The sequence below is a fragment of the Sarcophilus harrisii genome, chromosome 1 (assembly GCF_902635505.1).
Source record: "Sarcophilus harrisii chromosome 1, mSarHar1.11, whole genome shotgun sequence".
Taxonomy (NCBI): Eukaryota; Metazoa; Chordata; class Mammalia; order Dasyuromorphia; family Dasyuridae; genus Sarcophilus; species Sarcophilus harrisii.
This window is the reverse complement of record NC_045426.1, coordinates 279,471,543-279,480,451: the sequence shown is the minus strand read 5'-3', so window position 1 is coordinate 279,480,451 and position 8,909 is coordinate 279,471,543.

Below are 8,909 nucleotides of genomic sequence, written 5' to 3'. Positions count from 1 at the left end.
CAGCATTCATTTGTTTATTTAGCATCCTAGCTTACGATTTAACTGCCCTGGTAACTTAAACTATTTGAGATGCTGCCTGATTGTATTCTGTATTTTCTTGGATTTATCTTCTCTGCTTTTCATTTTTGTTTAAGTACATAGATTTTCCTCTTTGGCTTTCATCTTCTCCATCTTCTTTAATAACTTTTGAAAATAATGTGGATAGGAGAGTCATAGGTCCTTGGACCCAAAATCAGGAAACTTGACTCACTTCAATCTCAGACCTTTATTAGCTATGTGATACCGAGCAAATCACTTAACTTCCACTGGCTCTTTTCTCATTTGTAAATTGGGAATAATAATAGTAGTGAGATAATACTTATAAAATATTTTGCAAATCTTAAAGCACTTAAAAATGACAGCTTTATTATTAACTTTAGAAGAATTTCAGTGATACAATTCCCATGCATCTCTACCAATCTGTGCAGACAGTTCCTCATTAGACTTTTTGTATCTTAATTTTGTATTTGTGTTTTATCACTCATGGGCTAACTTCCCTTCCTATGCATTTAGGCTGTGTTTTTTTTTTTTTTTTTTTTTTTTTTTTTTTGCACCCTTTGAAAGCTTCATTAAGAGCACACACTAATGGCTTTACTTTCTAGCATCACAGACTTTGAGGTTCAATAGCTTCTAGCCTCCAGTGCTCTTGTCATTTCTATTTCAGAGATCAATTCTTTCTTGTTGATCAAAACTATTTCAGAATACTAGTCCATTTCTTGCTCTCCTCCCAGAATACTAGCCAAGATGTTCGAAATATTGTTTCTTCTACCTTTTGAACATTGAAATAATTTTTGAGGTAAACCACAAGTTTATCAGACATACCACTTTTGGCAAAGTATGAATAGTTGAGAACTTTCTTCACTGTTATGCTTCTGCTCCAGGTTTCTTATGTTTTCCAAATGCTCCTTCTAATTTCTCTCTGTGAACAAGTGAAATACTAGTTAGAATATACTTAATTGGGATGTAGTTTCATTTTAGTTCTTCAGTATTACAAAAAAGTGCTGATAAATATGTTTGTGTGTGCACATACACATATAATTTAGTACTGTTAATTTGTGGTATGTATATGTATCCATTTTCCCCATGATACCATACCTAGGCATATATCCTAAGGAGGTCAAAGATGATTCATATAATATAACCAGGTTTTCTTAACCAATCTAAATGCATTCCCTCTGCATCATTTCAGTTCATTTAGTGGCTTTCAAGGACAGCTAAATTGTTGAATTTTTTTTTTCAGTAAAGGATTTGACTGATTGAATAAAGAAGTGTTTTTGCCTGGTTGAAGTATCAAAGTATAGCACCATAGCCCTTGAAATGGGAGGGGTGACTTAATTTAACTAACCTTCATTTATTATTGAAAGTACATCTTTTTTCATTTGTGGTTAAGTTTATTTTTACAGGATAGGTCATGTTAGGTTGGATCTTGAGCTCCATTGTCTTTCAGAACACATTCCATTCTCTCTTGCATTTTCAAGTAGAGACAGAATTGAAATTCTTTTGTACTTGAAGGTCTTTCTCCTAGTTTCCAGAGAATTTGTTGTATCTTAATGGAATCATTAAATTTGATGATTATATGCCTTGGAGTTGCAGCCTTGGATTTTTTTCTGTAGACTATCTATGGATTCTTTGGATTGTACTTTATTTTCTGTATTCAGAAATCCTGGGTTGTTTTTCTTATATCATTTCTTCTACTGTGGTATTCAGGATTTTTGAGTTGTGTCCTAGGAGACCTATAATCCTTAAATTAACTCTATACATCTTGTCTTTACCATCAGTATATTTTGATCAAGTGAACATGTTTTCTTTTAATATTAATTGCTTTTAGATTCTCTTCTTCCAGATTACTCTTTGTATTTGCATTCCCAATAAGTTGTCTTCTCTTTTGTATTTTTGTGGATATTTACTACTATATATTTAAGTTTTTCTACTCTGCCAAGTAATTCTGCTATGCAGTACATAAATTCTGTTCCCACATTTTCATTCTCTTTCACTCTTTCAGGAAGAGCATGCTGTGATTCCATACACTCCTCAAACTCTACAGGGTCACCTGTCTCTCATCAAATTAATTTCCTTTTGTTAAACTTTATTTATTCATAGATGCCTAAACTCATTTACTGTGTTGGAAGACCATATTTCCTTCTGCTGCTATCTTTTCTGTTTGTCTGTTTATGCTCAAGGTCTGTGGGTTTTCTTTTCTCCTGATATGTTTGGGAATTTCAACCATTTTTTTCCCTGTTGCTCACTTTCTGACTCCCTCCCCTATGGGTTCTCAGCCTCCTCCAATGCTGAACAGTTCATGATTCATCAAGGAAAAGGGAGGGAGGGAAAGAATAAGCATTTATTCAGCACCTGTTATGTTCCAGGCACTGTGCTAAGCACTTTACAAATGTTATCTCATTTGAGTCTCACAATAACCCTGTGATATAGGTACTGTTATTATCCTCATTTTATACTTAAGGAGACTGTTGAAGTGTCAAAGCAAAAAGAGGCTAAGTGACTTAGGCAGTGTTACATAGTAAATATCTGATCCTAGATTTGAATTCATGTTTTCCTGACTCTAGATCTAGTTTTCTGTCCACTGAACCATTTACCTTGTCAGTTAATGTTTCTGCCTTAAATTCTGCAAAGACAGTTGATCCCAATTGGATGTTGTTGTTTTTTTTTGTCAGATATCATACGGTGCTACCCTATATGTAGTACTTTGCCCATTGTCTCTGTGCCTCAGTTTTTTGGCCTAGTAGTGCATTATTGCCATACTGATGATGATGTAACCTAGACAGATCCCTGCTTTTTTAAGTTTGAGTGTTCATAGCACTGGGAAGAGGGTGGCCAACATAGAGTTGAGCTCTATTACAAGCCCAGACACTGTTCCTGCCCTGTTCTTTCTGTTCTTCTTCTCTCCTCTCTGTTGCAATATAATATATTGCTGGTTATTATGGCGTCAGCAAATATCTGCAATTTGGATCTCTTACTGGAAAGACATTGGGGGAAGAAGGCTCATAGTGTGGGTTTGCAAGCCCCTGGGTCAGTTTATCTTATGCATCCTTGCTGCTAGTAGCATGATGGGTAATGGGGAAAAGGATTCTGATTAAGCATGAATTAGACATTAAGTTCATGGAGTTTTTACCTTTGAGTTCCTTATATTTTAGACCAAGTGGAAAAGAACCTGTGAGCTATATGTTGTCTTAGTAAACCCCAACTAACATTACTTATGTTGTATTTTGTTATTATTGTTAAACTTTTCCAATTTTATTTTGATCTAGTTTAGGGTGCACTGGTAACCTTTTTTCTACTGTAGCACAATGGCTCTGTGAACTAGACAAATGGAGACAGCTGAAATTGCTTTATTTCTAAGCATAATTTCTCTTGGAGAGATTTGAGAGATGGTAAAGATCAGGGAAAATATCTGGTCTTCCGTTTGTATTAGTCATGACTTAGTAATCTACAAGTTCCTTTTGAAGTTCACTTTTGTTACCTATTTTTCTTTTAGAAATGAAGTTATCAGTTTTATCTTTGTGTTGAGTATTTTTTTTTAATTTAAAATTTTCTTTTTGTGTGTATGTGTGAATTGACTTTTACTGTCTTGATTCTACTTTAGTTCTATGTGCGTCTACATATTAATGCTTATTTGATAGTGCCAAAGTGAATATTGTTATAAAATTACTTATTGATGTGCAAGTGAAATGTCATTGCTCTTGTAGCATCTTTATTTGCTTGTCCAATTTGCTGGTACCAATTGACAAATTGTTAACACATTCGGTTGTTATTACTGCTAATTTGTATAATTTTTTTTATTATAACTTTTTATTGACAGTTGTATAATTCTTTTTGCTAATATTTTATAAATACCCTTTGTCTTGGAGTTTAACTAAATTATTCTTTTGATTGATGAATTACCTTTTGGTGAAGCATTAAAGGTTGGTATTATAAATCAGTATTGTGAAAATTTAAGTGTGGTACTTGATAGAATTTTAACATTTACAAAGAATTACTGATATTTACATGAAACTGAGGATGGAATTGAAGTCTTGAAGAACCATTGTGGTGTAGTGGATGCAGCACTAGACTTGGAGTTAATAAGAAGGGTTCAAAAGTGACTTTAGAAATTATTTGTATGCCTGTGGGCAAGTCATTTAATTGATTTATGCTTTAGTTTCCTCATATGTACAATGAAAGATTTTGGACTTCGTGATCTCTGAAATCCTATCCATCTCAAAATCTATGATCTTCTTTATGATCATCTGATAAAGTAAAAGAATTGAAGGACATTCAATATCTGTATTGAAATGAATAGTACCAGGGAATTGATTAATAATCTTTTTTCAAAAGTATTTCTAGAAGCTCTATAGAAATATAGCAGTATTAATGAAGCTGATATAACACAGAAATTGAGGTTCAGTCTTTGAAGACACAGGCTTTCACAGAATACTAAGCAGATTATTATCATCAGATTTATACTCTTCATTTATGAATAATCATAATTCCATGTTTTCTGTGTCAGGCTTTACCTGTGTTTATTTGGAAAGCTAACTTTCTTGTGCCAGGTAGCAATGTGACAATTGTGTGAGTGCTCTAAACTAGGTCTGCTCAAGTAGAGAATTCACTAGTACATCATGTTAAAGCCAGATCTAATGGTTGCATACAGAAGTATCATTTATGAGCATGATACAGAAAATAAAAGAGGTTTAGTTGAGGAACTTTTTTTTAACCATGGTCCCTTGTCCTTCCTGGGGACAGGTATAAATGTGGGCAATAAAATTACTAAAGGACTGGCAAGCATTAAGATAAGGACAAGATGGATTGTTTGATGGAAAATCCCAAAGGCCCTGCATTTGATTACTTGTGGGATCTAAGGTACAGAAGCCCTTCATCTAGCTAGAATGTTTGAAAGATTATGAAATGTTCTATGTCTCTTTGAAGAAAAATATAAAAATATGGTGCTTTCAGAATTTGTCAGTATCATTCAGCACAAAGGGAATAACTTCCCTCCCAATTTTTGGCACGGCTAGAGATCTTGTCACACTAGTACAGAAAGGATTAGTCTTCCTAAAGAAAGATGTGAATGGGATTAAACCAAGTAGTCAACTGTCATCCCTAAATGATTCTGTAACAACATGACACAGTTAATATAATAAAACAACACATGAAAGTAAATGCACTAATGGAAAAGCTCAATAAAAAGCCATTCCATATATTCACCTCTCACATTAGTAACATGTACTCATCCATTGTTCAAGAAAACTAAGCAAGAGTATAACCTTGCAGATACATTGTTAGATGAAGAAACTCAGAAAATCTGGTGAGACAATAACTCAGTGCTCCCTGAATATCACCATCAGAAGAAAGACTAGTTAGTTTTATTCCATTAAAACTGGCCATAAAGGGGGAACTACTGAAGGATAGAAGAAGCTTTTATTTGTAGACTTCTGGGCTTGGGATAAAAACACCAAAATGGACCAGTAAAACATATCAAGAGTTTGAAATGGACCAGTAAACCATGTTCTCATCATTTTCTTTTTTTTAGGCAACTATTTGTTCTTAGTATTTTATGTGTTCAATAACTAATACTAGATTCCTATAGCAAATAAGACAGCGTTCATCTGTTCAGCTGGATTTTTACCAGTTTGACCACATACCTGTAGTTATAAGATACCCGCCTTGCCTCTTTCCAAAGATTAATGGAGAACACTGTTGGAGCAGAATTACTTGCAAATGCTGGTATACCTTGACGATATCATTATCTTTAGGAAGATCATGGGAAAAACATGAGGAAACATTGGCTTAGCTAGAAGGAAATGTCTTAAAAGTTTTGAATTGAAAAGTGCCAGTTTTGTCAAGTATATTGATTACATAGTATTACAGCAAAGTGTGAGTGCTGACCCAGAGAAGATAGAAACACTTCTGCCATGGTCAGAAATTTAAAGATCTAATGACTTTTCTAGGATTTGGCAGATATTAATCACAAAATTTGTTAGAAAGTACGTTGCCATTTCTAAGCCACTGAATGACCTCATTTGAGGTTATGCCTGAATAGATATGCAGAAGAACAAGGAATACAAAGTTATTTTAAAATCAAAAAAACCTTTTTGAGCCCAGTGGATAGACAAATGTGAACAGGATTTCAGAAATTTGGTCATTTGCCTCACCTATGAATGTTATAATGTTACAGGCCTTGTTAGACCAAGCCTTTTGTACTACACTTCAGTATCAGAGAGTTTAGGAACAGTTCTGTACCAAGAGGGTGGTGGTCGCCAAAAACCAAGTTGCATTTGCCAACAGAGGCTTAAAACACAGACTCCTTACCCCATATACAACTTAGAGTTCTTTAAAAGGAGTTGTTATTGATAAATTCAAAGACTACGTATATAAAGGGAAGTTACTAGTATGGACCAACAATAATCTATTGATCAATGCCAAGTTATATGTTGGTTTCCAATGATAGGTGGAAATTATTGTGAATTCATAGCATAAATTACTAGTCAAGGAAGATTAATGTAGATGCAGATAAAGGCCATATGCTGAAAAATCTTTGTGCTCATGGGACATAAAAATAGGCAAATCAATGGAAAAGTATTCCAATATTCATTTGTACAGCAATTTTACCCTAATCAAAATAAGCTAAGAGATGAGCAGAGCCCCCACCAAAAAAAATCCATAACAATTTATTGCCCATAGGTAAATTACTTGGATTACCTGATGAGAATGTAAAATTAATAGATATTAACTCTGGAGTTCTATGAAAAGAGACTTCCCAAATCATACAAACATTGTCTGACCCAGATAGTGATTCAGAATCAAACATTTCAGGGGGACAGCTAGGTGGCGCAGTAGATAGAGCGCTACCCCTAAAGTCAGGAGGATCTGAGTTCAAATCTGGTCTCAGTCACTTAACACTTCCTAGCTGTGTGACCCTGAGCAAGTCACTTAACCCCAGTTGCCTCAGCAAAAAAAGAAAAAGAAAAAAAAGAAACATTTCAAGTGAAGAAGCTTCACTGTACTCCAACAATTAGTTCAAATAATGAGAAAGAATTAAACCAAGTAAGCATTTTTTTCTGCTTCATACTTCATTTCTAAAGACTCCTAGGCTCCACAAAGAATAATAACTCTGCTGTGAACTCTTTATAATTATGAAAATTATGATCAGCCTGGGTCAACTATCTCAGGTGTGAGAAAAGGTAGGTGTGGGAGAGGTAGAATTGCCAAGACATTAATTTTTGATATTCCAGGAGGAAATGGTGAAATAGTTAAAAATATATCCAAAGGATAGTGCTATATTTACCCATGCAATATATACATCATGTAATTGCAAATATTTATTTATGTGCATGTTAATTATTACATGTATTGATTTTTAAAATTTGCTTTTGTGCTAGTATCTTGCCTATATTGTAGCTACATTTACTTGGCATCTATACATATTTTGCTGTTAATTACTTATGAGTATTCTCTTTTGCATATTGCATAGAATTGCAAATAATTTATAGGTTTATTAATGTTATTGTTTGAATTTTCATGCTTTTATGTGTTTTTACTTGTTATATGAATATGTATTTATTATGACATGTACATGTATTAAGTGCTACATGTAATTTAAATCTGTAGTCTTTGAAGCAGTCTGTCAAGTCATGTTTTGCATTATTTTAGGTCTATTTATATGTATTGCTGATAAATATTTCTGTGAATGGCAATTACCTAGGACACTTGTTTAATCTTTTTTGTTGTTGTTGTTGAAAGTTAATATGTGCACTTTCAGATGCCAACTACATACTGCAGTTGATTTTGAAAGGTACCACAAAATTCCGGACTTGGGAAAGAAAATTACTGGATATGTAGATTTATTTCCTTTTAAATAAGGAAGAAAAAAATCTGAAATCTATTAGCTTGGTATTTGTATTTTCTGACAAATAGAACAGGTAAGTGTTGTGGTAAATAGAAAGATGATCCACAGAATAATGTAAAGATAAAAAGTCAGAAATGTTTCCTAATTGACTAGAGGTGGTTGGTTAGTTATAGAGAGAAGTAGACTGAAGTATTCTGGAAATGTTTAACATCTGGCTCTTGAAGGGGGAAAATGTATGTATGATGCCCTTTTATATTTAATTTTTATTTTTAATATTTTCTCCATCACTTAAGTTTAGATAATCCATAAAACAATCAAGACCTGATTTGTAGTGTTTGCCAGTTTCTTAGGTATAAAACAAGTCATTAAAAAGTTAACAGTAAACTCACTTGATTAAGTATAAGCTGGCTCCAGTATACTGCTAGAAGTAGATAGGCCTGGATCCTAATGACAGGAAGATATGAAACTCTTCTTATGAACAGGAACTAAAATATATTTGATAGTTTGATTCCCTCATAAATTTAAAGATAAAGAAAAGAAAATCTTTTCAATATATATCAAGTAACCAACCTACTGCTGGGCCTTGAATTTGAAATCAAGGTTAGATAGTCTCTATGCAGTGGGAAACAGCAAGGAAAGAGTTTTTATTTTCTCCAGAGGCAATAGGAAGCCATTTGAGTTTTGAGTGGGGAGTGACATAGCCAGATTCGCCTTTAAGGAATATTACTTTGGCAGGTGTAGAGAAGACAGACTGAAGTTGGGAGAAATGAAATAGATAACAAACAAAACACTGCATTATACCAGGTGAGAGGTAATGAGAAGTTGAACTAGAGTTCAGATTACTGTGAGTAATAAATAGGAAACAGATGCAGGATGGTGTGGATGTAGGAAAGTCATGGTATGGTGATGGAATATGTGGGGTGAGGATGAGGAATCAAAATGTAATATTCAAATTGTGAACCTGTGTGACTAAGAGACTACCTGAGTAGTACCATGGATAATAAGAAAAATAGGAAGTGAGTAGATT